This window comes from Delphinus delphis, chromosome 9 (assembly GCF_949987515.2).
Source record: "Delphinus delphis chromosome 9, mDelDel1.2, whole genome shotgun sequence".
In the NCBI taxonomy this organism is placed as follows: Eukaryota; Metazoa; Chordata; class Mammalia; order Artiodactyla; family Delphinidae; genus Delphinus; species Delphinus delphis.
Window position 1 is genome coordinate 86,063,623 of NC_082691.1, and position 14,612 is coordinate 86,078,234.

Here is a 14,612-nt window from a genome sequence, read left to right on the forward strand (position 1 = left end):
GTATGTCCCCTTTCCCCTTCCTCTCATTGTCCCCTTTCTTCCCTTTTGATCTAAGTAGTTTGATCAGAAGAGTCCTAAAACCTAATTCCTACTTATTCTTCAGCTATCAGCTAGAATGTCACTCACAGCAAAGTCTGACTTACCCCTGTCCCACCAAAGAAGTCTGGCACCCCTTCCCCACCCCTACAGTTAAATGCTTTCATACAAATATATACCCTTCTCATATATCACTTTATATAGTTTATAATTATGAATTTATTTGTATAATTGTTTGCTTAATAGCTGTCCCCCCCAGCTAGACCACAAGCTCCATAAGGACTATGAAAATTTCCCCCCTCATCATTGTAGTCCAGCATAGTGTTTATTAAATGCATACATGAGTTAATTAAGCATTTAGACTACTTTTCTTCTTTTAATAGAGTTTTGTTTTTGGGTTAGATGGAGTCATATACTGGCCATGTTAAAAATATTAAAATATTTAGTTTTAATAATAAGTTTTAAATCCGTGCTATAAACTTTCATGGTTTTCATAGTTTTTAGCAATTTCAGAGAATATTTTAAGTGAAATTGGTTATCTTGGGGTGGGGATATTGCATTTGGAAGAACTTGGAAGAGAAAGCTTCTTATCTATCTTGCTATTTTAAAAAGTTTTTATTATTAAGGTTATTTATATTATTATGGGCAGTTTTTCTAATGAGACCTCGAGAACTTTAAAGCTTAGTTTATTACAGAATCTGATTTGGCTAATAGCTTTTAATAGTTTTAGAGTATATTGCCAATATTTTGATTAATTTTAGGATAAGGATCATTTCCTCCAATTCCTTAAATATAAGTATTTAATAGAAAATAGGAAAAGTAATATAAAAAGTTAGTTGACTTTTTAACATAGTAATGTTTTTGGTTTGGTAATTTGCATCCCATGCATTCAGCTACTTAAAAAGTGTAGTTCAGTGGTTTTTAGTATGTTCATGGATATGTGCAACCATCACTGCAGTCAATTTTAGAATGTTTTCATAATCTCAAAAAGAAACTATACCCTTTGTTATGATCTGCTTACTTTCTTATCCCTGAGCAACCACTGATTTACTTTCTGTCTCTATAGATTCTGGACATTTCGTATAAATGAAGTCATAGAATATGTAATCTTTGTGATTGGCTCCTTTCATTTAGCATAGTGTTTTTAAGGTTATTTATGTTGTAGCATTTAGCAATACTACATCCTTTTTATGGCAGGTAATATTCTATTATATGGGTATACCACATTTTTACCCATTCATTAGTAGATGGGCATCTAGGTTGTATCCCCTTTTTTGGCTGCTGTAAACATTTGTGTACAAGTTTTTTGTGTGGTTATATGTTTTCATATCTTTTGGGTAAATGCCTAGGAGTGGAATTTCTGGGTCATATAGTAATTCTATGTTTAACTGTTTAAGGAACTGTCAGGCTGTTCTTGGTTGATTCCCCCCCCCCTCTGTTATTGAGGTAGTATCAAACTGATTAGTGCATATGAATTGAAGCCCTGTAAGGAAAGTGACCACCTGGAATTAGATAGCAAATCACTTGACTTCAAGTTTTTTACTTCGAGAACTTTCTGTGACAGTTGAGCTAGTCTTTTATCTTCTTTTATTTTTGTTCAGAATGCATGTATATGGACTGGCTCCATGTCTTCATCTTTTAAGTTATTTACCTGCCTATCAGTGTACATACTTACATGGAGACATACATACATTCACGCATACTTTGGTAAGTAGTTCATGGTGGGGATGTTAGTTGAAAGTTGGTATATTTTTTTCTAAAATTTATATAGTTAACATGTGAAGTATTGACTGGAAGATATTTATGAAACTTGTTTATGAATTCTTTCCTTAAACAAACTGACGCATAGATTTTAAAAGAGCTGAAAATAACTTCAAGTATGACAGAATAGTTTCTTCTAGAATTTAGAATTTTAGATGATTAGAAAATTCACATATCTAGGTCTGAAAGTTTAAGTCTTGACATCTATCATCTCCATTTTCTACAACCTAAAATGCTACTATGGGTGACAGGTTAAAGAAAACTTTGTTTTTTATTTTTATTGCTACATTGTGGTATTTGAGTCACAATTATGGCTTTTCACATTTTTGGCTATCTGTGCCATAAACAAATTATTGGGTGCCTCTAACTCCTGAATAATAGCCAAGCCTATTTGAAGTTATGAGAGAGAATTTCTGGTGATGAACTATCTGTACCTATAATAGGACAATAGAAGGTAGGAAAAGCTAAGTTCAGGTGAGTGATAAAAGCAGTAAATGCTACAGAAATTAGAGGTGAGATTCAGAGAATGGAACTTCTGCTGTTGGCATGGGCTTGAGGAGAGACTTCTTGGAAGAGGTAAATGAGCTATGATTTCCTTTGTGTACAGATCTAATTTATTTCACCGTTCTTCGTGTTTCTTGAACGCAGGAATTTATCTTTACCCTTGTGCATATTCAACAACTATTTGGGAAATTGGGTTAACATTTGGCATTTGTTGAGTTAGTGAGCATATCAGAACCAGGAAGATGCTTGGAGGTAGACTTTTCCCAGACAGTATACAGGGCAGTTGATACAGGCTGGATCATTGGTCAGGTACTTCTTCCTTATATATTATATATGTGGACTGGTGTCCCTGCCCATATTTCTCTCCAGAATCACCAGTTTGTAGTACTTTAAGTAAATCTTTTTCTTTTTATTCAGGTTTGTTTCATACATACAGTTACAAAAGATACTGTTTACTGAAGGTGGCTTGGCTGATGGTGTTCCAAAGTCACTTGCTATATTCTATTCCCCTCTGAACAGCTAACAGTTATCCTACCCATTATTTGACAGTGAACTCCTCCCCTCTATTTATTTATACTTTATGATTTTGCATATTAGGAGAAATAAGCATTAACTTATCAATGTACATTTAGGAGATTTGCCGCTCCCTATTGCAGAAATTTAAGTGTAATGAAAACAGAACTCTTTGAATTTTATTTTATTCTTTTGAGGAAATTTAGTAAGATATTATGAATTTTTTACGGTATTCTAACCTGCTTTTCCAGTGCATTTAGGGCAGTGATTATGTTTATATTTATCCAAAATGTGATGCATGAATTGCAAATTAATCCTCTAGCAAGTATCTAATACTATTGATAGAAATGTTACTATTGCCATTAGATTTACTAGATTTAGTAGAACAATGTTTTTGAGATGTCCTTGAATTATGATGGGCTATTAGGCTGCTATTAAAGAGTAAGTTTTAGGGCTTCATTGGTGGCGCAGTGGTTGAGAGTCCGCCTGCCGATGCAGGGGACACGGGTTTGTGCCCTGGTACGGGAAGATCCCACATGCTGTGGAGCGGGTAGGCCCGTGAGCCATGGCCGCTGAGCCTGGGCGTCCGGAGCCTGTGCTCTGCAACGAGAGAGGCCACAACAGTGAGAGGCCCGCGTACCGCAAGAAAAAAAAAAAAGTAAGTTTTAGAATATTTTTTAATTATGTAGAGGAAATCTTCCAGATATAATAGCATGTAAAAGACCCACAGATAAAAAAAACACAATGCCTTATTAAATGGGTTGCTCTGATTTACCTTTAAACACACACACCCACCCCCTTTTGTATGCTTATGCATATAGAAAAAACTGCAAAGAAGTTTACTAAAGTCTTAACAGTGATTATCTTTGGGATGTAGTAATTGTGTTGATTTCTATTTTTTAATGGCTTTTCTCTGGACATTGCCCAAAGTTTTAAATTTTATTTTATTTTAACAAATTAATACATTTAAACAACAACAAAAAAAGTAGAGGTTGTGTGTGAGTGCATGTGATTTGCTTGTTCGTTTATAAACACAAATTAAAGGATCTTAACCCCATGTTAGTGAGTTTGAATTTTATTTTTTGGAAAGTGAGGAGCCATCAAATAATTTTAAGTGGAAAAGTGATGTGACTAAAGTCAGTGGTTTAAAATTTAAAAATTTAAACACTCTTGATAAACAACAAGGTCCTACTGTATAGCACAGGGAACTATATTCAGTATCCTGTGATAAACCATAATGGAAGAGAATATGAAAAAGAATATATATATGTATAACTGAGTTACTTTACAGCAGAAATTAAACACAACATTGTAAATCAACTATACTTCAATTAAACTAAAAATTTTTTTTAACATTCTTTTTCTTTTTCTTTTTTTTTTTTTTTTTTGCGGTACGCGGGCCTCTCACTGTTGTGGCCTCTCCCGTTGCGGAGCACAGGCTCCGGACGCGCCGGCTCAGCGGCCATGGCTCACGGGCCCAGCCGCTCCGCGGCATGTGGGATCTTCCCGGACCGGGACACGAACCTGTGTCCCCTGCATCGGCAGGCAGACTCTCAACCACTGCGCCACCAGGGGAGCCCTTTTTAAACATTCTTAAGAGCCAATAATTTCCATTTTTAGTATTTAATTTTGAGCAGCAGTCTTCACATTGGGGCATGCTTACCCCAGGGAGTTCATGTACACTTTCCAAGGGATACATAGGTAAAAATAGTTTTAAAGGATTCGATTTCCTGATCTATTGTTATTGTATATTCTCTCTTAAAAATTGATCAGCCTGAGAACTTGCCTGTGGTTTAGGCCCTTGCTACTCAAAAGTGTGGCCCACTCACCAGCAGGAATGCCTTTACTAGTTGCTTGTTAGAAATGCAGAATCTCAGACCCACCCCAGACCTACTGAGTCATAATCTGCATTTTTAACAAGAACTCCAGGTGATTTGCCTGCACTTTGAAGACTTCTAGCTGTCCCATATCCTATTTCATGATTGCAAAAGAGGCATGCCTCTCATCTATTCCATGGAGTGTAAAAATCTTCAGAGTGCCAAAGGACTGTTACAGAAGTTGGTATTGAAATTGAGAAAGTGAATGACTGGAAAAACAAAAATCCTCTTGTAAAATAGGTGGCTCTCAAGTTCTTTTTTATTTATTTTTTTGGCCACACCACACGGCATGTGGGATCCCAGTTCCCCAACCAGGGATTGAGCCTGTGCCTCTTGCATTGGAAGCACGGAGTATTAACCACTGGACCACCAGGAGTGTCCTCAATTCTTTCTTTTTAAAGGAAACAGAAGGAAGACGTAATCAACTTGTCTGTTGGTAGATCATAAAAAGTAATTTTTAATGATAGCTCATTATGTGATTTTTTTTTTTTTTTTTTTGCGGTACGCGGGCCTCTCACTGTTGTGGTCTCTCCCGTTGCGGAGCACAGGCTCCAATGCGCAGGCTCAGCGGCCATGGCTCACCGGCCCAGCCGCTCCCGGCATGTGGGATCTTCCCAGACCGGGACACAAACCCGTGTCCCCTGCATCGGCAGGCGGACTGTCAATCACTGTGCCACCACGGAAGCCCTATTGATTTTTTGACGTATAATTCAGAAGGTAGTCAAAAAATAAATAGTACTAGCAGAAATTCCTTCTGTTCCCATGTATTTGTATAAGCAAGGTTTTCAATGCATACATCTATAAAAACAGATATAGACTTGATGCTGAATCTCATTTTTATTCTAACAGTGATATTCATCTGTATATACATGAAATAATTGTAAAAAACAGAAAAAATCCTGCCCATATCTTTGAGAATCACTATTAATACCATTTTGCTCCATATTTAATCATTATCTGTCGAAGTGCATAGTATGTTTATATTGTTTTGGTCAATAGTGTACTTCTAATAGCATCCAAAAGAAATTTTTTAACTTTCTTGATCAAAGCCAAAAAAGTTTAATTTATACTTTTTTCCAGAGAGGTCATATAGAGTGAAATATAAAAGACCCTGCAGCATAAAAGAATTACTACATTAGTTAAAATTCTGTAGGGAAAGTTTAAGGAAAAGCAAGAATAATATAAATTTTTGACTGTATGGGAAGAAGCTGTACTTTTAAAAAATAGATGATGTTTTTATTCTGTTGGTACTGTTGAAAGAACAAACATAATAGCTTTATTTAAAATGACAATATTTAGAGTACACCGGAAAATACAAGTTTTATAATCATTATAAGCTATGAAAAATTTTGCTTGCCAACTTAAAAATGGTAAGAATATGCATAGATTTTCAATATTATTTTAGGGAATATTTGAGCAAAAAAGCTTGAGTACCATTAACTGACAGCAGTAGATCCCAATCTTGTTTGCACATTCAAATTAGTTGGGGAGCTTTAAAAAATCCTGAGGCCCCCAGGTCATAAAACAATCTATTCTTTTGGGCCTAGGCCCAAGATACTAGACTTACGATGAAGCTCCCACAAAAATGGTAATTTTTCTATAGTTATGTACATACACATCTGTTTTTTTTCAGTAATTACATACATACACATAGCAAGTGATCTGAAATCTAGAACAAAAGGAAAAAGATAAGGAAAATAGTTAAAATTTGAGACGTGGAGGTTAGCCTTGATCCAGAAGGTCCACTTGCTCATTTTCACAACACATGGCTTAGTGAGAAAGTGATGGTTTTTAATCAGGATGCAGGACTTGGTAAGTGGGACTCAGGCTGGATTTCAGCTTTTCCTCCTCAGTGGGATCTTGTGCAAAGTACAACGTGATACAGCAGCCCAGCACCTCTACCTAATAAGTCTAGAAAGATACCAGAAGAAATAGAGAAGAAATTAAAAAAAAGAAAAGAAAAAATTTCTGCGCTCAAGAAGGGTTCAAGTCATTCATTAGTTTGAAAAGGCCTACTAAATGTGAAGAGACTAAAAAAAGTACCCATAAGTAATATACATTCTGATGTAGGAACTTGGTGCTAGAGAAGCTGCTTGCATGCATACATCAGCTGGGCTTTGGGGGAGCTGTGTATACTCTAGGAGTAGGATGCTAGAGAAGCATCTGTACTGTAGAAACTGAGAGCTGGAGAAAGCTACATGTGCTGAGGGAGTCTTTTGGGCAAGGATACCTGAACTAGGAAACAAAAACACCCCTCAGTTCATGAGGGAGGAAGCAAAGACACCCACTGTGTCCTGAGATGACTCTCCTGCCCCCACTCTACTGACAAAACTTAACGTTGTGCCAGCTGACCAAGGAAAAATACTTAAAGAGCCCATATCCATTTCCAAGAAAAGGCAAAAAGGATGAGTTTAGAAGTGAGAGTGAGTAAATCCATAATTGGCACACCTATACTTCTGCTTTTGATACGATCTTTTAACTGTTGTTTTCAGCATTTCCTTTATTTTTAAGCTAGCTGCGTCTACTTAGTGTCTTAAGTTTTCTTCATTTAGATTACCTTATGATGCCCATTATTGTTTCGGTTGAATTAATGTTACTAGTAGACTTTTGTATTTTCATTTTCCATTCTTATAAAATAATAGGAGAAACACAGTAAAATATTTGAAAGATTGTAAAAATGGACACTGAACTATAAAGATGGCAGTGCTTTGGAAACAAATGCTGGCTGGCATACGGGGCATGTCGGCATGCGTTATATCGGCTGGCACAATAGCTTGAACTATTGGTTGGATCAACTGATGAGCATTCTGAATTTGATAAAGGAAAGACAGAGCTCTGAGCATATAAGATACAAAAGTGTGGGTCATCTGAAAATTAAATAAGGAAAGTTGATTATCACTTGTAATAAACTTGTTTTCAAAGTTAATACCACCAAACCGCTCACATTCCATATAATAATTTTATAAAGTCAGAACAGCATTCTAATTCAAATTCTGTGCTACAGTGGTCTGTAATGAGACTTGCCATATGACGTCTTACTAATCCTTGAGGAAAGCATAAAAACCAGTCAGTTCTGAACCTTGTTCAGTTATTAATTATGTTATAGTTGTTAATTTATTTGTGAATTTTACATGAACAGACATACGTAGAACTGAATTTTTAAAAGACTGGCATACAATTACAGCAGTATTAATCAGTGACATACTTCGAAAAGTTCTAGAGATACAGAGATGTCAGGAGAAATTTTACTCTAAAGTTGGCACAAAAACAAGGTAGGCAAGTTTTTGTGGAGGGTGGTATCCATTGTAGTAATATTTGGCCTATAATATTTTTGAATTTTTTAATAGTTTTAAGATTAGTGTAAAATATTTAAAAAATATTTTTATAAAGCTCAGATCCTGTAGAGTCTCTCTGAGGAACAGAGTTTGAAAAATGCTTTGCCATAGGACTTAGGCCTTGGTCAAAGTTAACCTGTTATGAGGATAAGGGGAGAATTCTCACAAAATGAAGTTTTGGATTAGTTAATATTGGTTTGACCTCTCACCATTAGTACAGTTTAAATCACTACATTAAGCTGGGGGGGAAGTTAGATCTGGTACAAAGGAAAACATGAAGAAAATTGAAATAGTGTAGTATAGAGAGAACAGTGAACAAGGACAGGAGATTGGGGCTCTAATCCCAGTTCTGTCATCAATTAATTGCTATTTTTGGATCAGTCATTAGCTTCTCTAGCCTTTTATTTATTTTCATACAAACCAAGAGGATCAGATGCTTAAGGTCTTTTTTTGCACAGGATAGCATGGAGTATTACAGAATAGTTTTTAAAAATGAATGACACATGAAGTGACTCAAATTAAACTAAATTGTTGCCCAGCAAAGATACTTTGAGGACTTCATTTATCAGAAGATGATAGTGATTATTTCCATAAAATTATTTACATATAAATGAAACCTTTGAAGGTGCTTGCAAACAGTTTGATATCTTACATCTTTCTGATTCCTTTGTGGGTATATTGTTATTTTGTCTGAGATTTGAAGAGTGTGCATATTAAGCAGCAGTAAACCTTTCCCAGATCATGTCCAACTTTAATAGTCTTTGCATTAGGTAGAAAGGGGCCGTTCTTAGTCTTGAAATGTATTCTGAAGGTGCTAATGTTTAATTTCAGAAACGATTGATGAGTCAGCCTTCTCAGATATTCAGCAAATGAGAACTATTTTTATATGAATGTCTCAGCAAATTTTTTTGTTTTGGGGGGGTGGGTGCAGACACCAAACCACATTTGCTAGCTTTCCAAGTTGATTTTTGGCCAGTGAGAGTTCCCTAGTTTACCATTCTTCCATATAGGAATGTTTGTTTATTTCATTCCCGTTCTCTTTTCCCCCATGGTTGCCGCAGTTCTTTGTGTAGAGCGTGTATGTAGGTATATGTTCCCTATGTGTCCTTAGAGGTAACTACTATAGTCTCAGACATTTTCAAGTGCTTGGTAATAATAAGCAGAGTAGAGTTTTTCTCTGAGTGATGGTAAGCAGATGGCCTACCATTTACTAGATCATTGACATCCTATAATTCTCAACAATGACTCTTCAAAGTGTAGTGTAGGTATTAATTTATAAATGCACACTAAGGCCAATAAGAGTGTAATAGCTTAATCAAGGTCATTTATGAAGTAAGCATTAGAACTGAGTTTAAAATCCACATCTTTATAAATTCAGTCATATTCTCTACATGACTGGAGCATATTAACAATGTGAGACAATTTTAGATCTCATTTAGACTTAATATAAATTTGTTGTCAATGAAAGTGAAATTATTATATGTCCAGGTTATACTTAGTGCTATAAAATTGATCTGTTGTCATTTTCTCCATCTTTTTATCTGTTAAAATGGGAGAGATCATTTTAGATTAGTTTTTTCTCTTATACTTTAGATCCTGTTCTCATTTTGTTCATTCAGTTAACTCTTCTTTCCTATATTATCAACCACTCAGTTCCTACCCCTGCCCATAATTAAGTGTCCATCAGACCAACTTTCACCAATCTTTTAAAAACTTTGTGTTAACCCCACGTCTCCCATTTATCTGCTTCTCTACACAGCTAAACTCCAAAGAGTTGGATATATTTGCTGTCACGGCTACCTCATTCATTCTTTCAAAAAACCTTTTTTTTTTTTTGCGGTACACCGGCCTCTCACTGTTGTGGCCTCTCCCTTTGCGGAGCACAGGCTCCAGACACGCAGGCTCAGCGGCCATGGCTCACGGGCCTAGCCGCTCCGCGGCATGTGGGATCTTCCCGGACTGGGGCACGAACCCGTGTCCCCTGCATCGGCAGGCAGACTCTCAACCACTGCGCCACCAGGGAAGCCCTCAAAAAACCTTTCAATGAACATTTCCCCAGCATACCCAGCAGTAGAGAAAAGCGAATTCTAATGTTCCCACCTTCAACAATTACCAACATTTTGCTTGCCTTTTTTTTTTTCTTCAGTCTCTTTCCACCACCTCTTTTTCTTTCTTCTGGTGTATTTTATGATAAATATGTCATTTAATTCTTAAATATTTTGGTATGCATTAAAAAGAGGACATTATGTTAGTTATTGATTGCTCCCTAACAAAGTACTGCAAACTTAGCAGCTTCGAACAATACATTTATTATTTCATAGTTTATAGGGTCAAGATTTCAGTAATAGCTTAGATGAACCCTCTGCTTCAGGTTTCTTATATGGCTCCTAAGTCAAAGTGTTGACCTGGGTTGGGGTTTCATCTGTTATCTTGAGTGGGGAAGAATCTGTTTCCAAGTTTATGTGATTATTGGCAGAATTCATTTTCTTGAAAACAGTTGGCCAGAGGCTGCCTCTTTTCATTGCCATGTGGGCCTCCACAAAGTGGTGTTTTGCTTCATCAAAGCCAGCAAGGGAGAGAGTAGGAAGAGTATGCTAACAGATGAAAGTCACAGTTTTCTGTAGCCTAGTCCCAGAAATGATATCCCATTACTTTTGCTGCATATTCTGTTGGTTAGAAGCAAGTTACTAGGGATTACACAAGGGCATGGAATACCAGGAGGTAGGGGTCATTTGGGGCCATCTTTGAATTTCCCTGATAGAGACAGTTTTTCTTAGAACCACAATGCCTTTATTTTACCTAACACATTTAGCAATAGTTCTTTAGTAATACCTAATACCTAGTCCATTTTCAGTTTTCTCTGTTAAAAAAATGACTTCTTATAGTTTATCTGAATCAGGATCCACTCATTGTATTTTTTGTTGTAGCCCTTTAAAATTATTTTCATCAAGAATAGTCTTAACTATTCTTACTATTCTCCAACAGTTTTTCTTTCATCCATTGATTTGTTGAAGAAACCAGGTCGTTTGTTCTGAAGAGGCTCCCACATTCTGGATATGTCCAGTTGCTTCTTTGTAGTAGCATTTGACTAATTCCTCTGTCATACTTTGTATTGATTGGGAGTTAATACGGAAAGACTTCTTTAGATTTTGGGTCATTTTTTTCTTTTTTTAAAGACTCTTCCCTAGGTGGTGCCACGTACTTTGATTTTGTATCACTTCAAGAGACGCAAAGTCTGGGGGTGACAGCTTGATCCCTTTATGGTAGAGTTTCCCATCCACCTTTCATTAATAGTTTTAATCTCCAAAATAACCATTGTTAGAATAAGCTAGTTCGTTAAAGTTACCAATATTGGATTTTTCTTGAGTCTGCCATTCCTTTCACATTTATTAGCTGGAATTTTTTTTGTATAGAATTCTCCTTCATTCATTAGAGCTTTTTGGTTGCTCTGAAATAGTTTTATTGGAAAAGCAAGATAAATGCTTTATTCCTTGTAATGACCAATTTTCAAAGTAATGTGTTGATATATACCTCCAGGTGTCTGACTTTTTCTTTTTTAAAAAGAAAAGCATTTATGAACCTTAGACTTTTTATGTATTCATTGTATTTTTAAAAATTTCAGTAGTCATTCTTTTTGGTGCCAGATTGTTCCGTCTTTGGCAAATGGGAGCCCCTTCAGGCTTGCCGCTCCTGTGTTCTTTTGACATGACCTCATTAATCTTTGTTTTCTTGCTTTTTGGTATGGCAAGGTATCCTTTGTTTATCATGCCCTGATGAGGGATTGATGTTTAGAGTTCACAACTGGAAACTAGGAATGTGTGTTGTTACTGGATTGTCATTTCTTTTAGACCCTTTTAGGGGACATAGCTAGGAAATAAATATTTTTTTTAAGAGAAAAATATCTTGAGTTCATACTGCTATTTCCAGTTCAAATTTGATTTATGGGATGGATTGTAACTTCCATAATTTTACAATTCTATTATTTTTTCCTATGTCATCTTTACTATGTTGAGTCTTTCAGTCCATGAATATGATATATCTTTCCATTTATTTAGGTTGTCTTTAATTTCTTTCATTAGCATTTTGTAACTTTTAGGGCAGAGAGCCTCCTTACATGTTTTGCTATATTTATATTTATTTCCTTTGAAACCATTGTAAATGGTTTTGTGGTTTTAATTTTGGGTTCCACTTATTTATTGTTAGAATGTAGAAATGCAGTTGACTGTTATTGATCTTGTATCCTGTGACATTGCTGAACTCAAGTTCTAGGAAGTTTTTTCTGTTTGTTGTTTGTTTGTTTTTGGTAAATTCCTCGGGGTTTTCCATGTGACAAATCATGCCATCTGCAAATACGGACAGTTTCATTTTTTCTTTTCTGAAAGTTGTATTTCTGTTTAGTTCAATTGTTAGGTTTTACTTTTTTTTTCTTTTTTTTCTGGATTTTGAATTGATATATAGGGGATGTGTTCTCAGTGTCAAGTTGTAATGGATTTACATGTGTTTTCTTCTAGTACTTATGTTTTTGTACTTTATATTTAATTTTCTGATCCATTTGAAATTTAATCTGATATACAAGAGTGAGGTATAAATTTAATCATGTTTCCAAATGGCTGTCCAGTTATTTCAACATCACTTATTATGAATTTCATATTTTCCCCACTGACTTGTGATGCTACCTTGCTCATTTATTGACTTTTATGAACTTTTATTTTGATAATTTCTCTTTTGTTCCCAAATGTCTATTTATGTATAAAATCCTCCACTGTTGGGCTTCCCTGGTGGTGCAGTGGTTGAGTCTGCCTGCTGATGCAGGGGACGTGGGTTCGTGCCCTGGTCCGAGAGGATCCCACATGCCACGGAGCGTCTGGGCCCATGAGCCATGGCCGCTGAGCCTGCGCGTCCGGAGCCTGTGCTCCGCAACGAGAGAGGCCACAACAGTGAGAGGCCCGCGTACCGCAAAAGGAGAGGAAAAAAAAAAAAATCCTCCACTGTTTTAATCATAAAGACTTCATAATCTGCTTTAACATCTTGTAGGGTCTAGTCCTCCCTTGTTGCTCTTTTGTTCTTTTTCAGGGTTTTGGGGCTGGCTTAATTTTTTATATAAACTTTATTAACTATGTGAATTATATCACCCTTTTAAAAAATTTTTATTAGAGTATAGTTGATTTACAATGTTGTGTTAGTTTCAGGTATACAGCAACGTGAATCAGTTATACATGTATCAACTCTTTTTTTTTTTAAGATTCTTTTGGCCATTACTTGTTAGTTATCTATTTTATATATAGTAGTGTGTGTATGTCAATTCCAGTCTCCCAATTTATCCCTCCCCCCACTTATCCCCTAGTAACCATAAGTTTGTTTTCTACATCTGTGACTCTACTTTTGTTTTGTAAATAAGTTCATTTGTACCCTTTTTTTTAGATTCCACGTATAAGTTTTATCATATGATATTTTTTTTCTGTGTCTGACTTACTTCACTCAGTATGGTAGTCTCTGGGTCCATCCATGTTGATGCAAATGGCATTATTTTGTTCTTTTTTATGGCTGAGTAATATTCCATTGTATATGTGTACCACATCTTCTTTATCCATTCGGCTGTTGATGGACATTTAGGTTGCTTTCATGTCGTGGCTACTGTAAATAATGTTGCAGTGAACTTTGGGGTGCATGTATCTTTTCGAATTATGGTTTTCTCTGGGTATATGCCCAAGAGTGGGATTGCTGGGTCATATGGTAGTTCTATTTTTAGTTTTTTAAGGAACCTCCATACTGTTCTCCATAGTGGCTGTACCAATTTACATTCCCACCAACAGTGTAGAAGAGTTCCCTTTTCTCCACAACCTCTCCAGCATTTATTGTTTGTAGATTTTTTGATGATGGCCATTTTGACCGGTATGAGGTGATACCTCGTTGTAGTTTTGATTTGTATTTCTCTACTGATTTGTGATGATGAGCATCTTTTCATGTGCTTTTTGGCCATGTGTTTGTCTTCTTTGGAGAAATGTCTATTTAGATCTTCTGCCCATTTTTTGATTGGGTTTTTTGGTTTTTTTTTTTATATCGAGCTGCATGAATCACCTTTATTGTCTAGTTTCAGGGAAATACTTGTTCTTATTTTTGGGTATAATTAAATTATAAATTAATGTGGAGAGAATTGACATCCTTATGATGATGAGTCTTCCTGTATAGGGACATACTATGCCTTTGAGTTTATTTTAGGCTTACTTATGTGCCTTTTAGGATTGTTTAAAATTTTTCTTCATAGGTTTTACACACTTCATTTTTAAGTTTATGCCTAGTATTTTATTTTGTTCCTGTTGTAAGTGGGGTCTTTTCTTCCATTATGTCTTCTAACTGCTTTTTGCTTTTAAGTTTGAAGGCTCTGTATTTTAACTTGATATATTTCTTTCAAACTAAATTTATAGTATTTTTTTTCCATTGATTCTTTGGTGTTATCTAGATAATGTAATTTTATCTGCAAACAAGTAATTTTTCATTTTCCTTTCTAATATGTATGCTGTAATCACTTTGCCTGTTTTTGCTAAGTTATAGACTTTTAGTTTTTAGAGCAGTTTTAGATTTACAT

At 35.7% G+C, this 14,612-nt stretch overlaps 1 protein-coding gene across 6 annotated transcripts in view; it reads left to right on the top strand.

Moving 5' to 3' along the window:
• MKLN1 (muskelin 1) overlaps positions 1 to 14,612 on the top strand; it is a 355,934-nt gene that overhangs the window by 180,915 nt on the left and 160,407 nt on the right. The window lies entirely within an intron of this gene.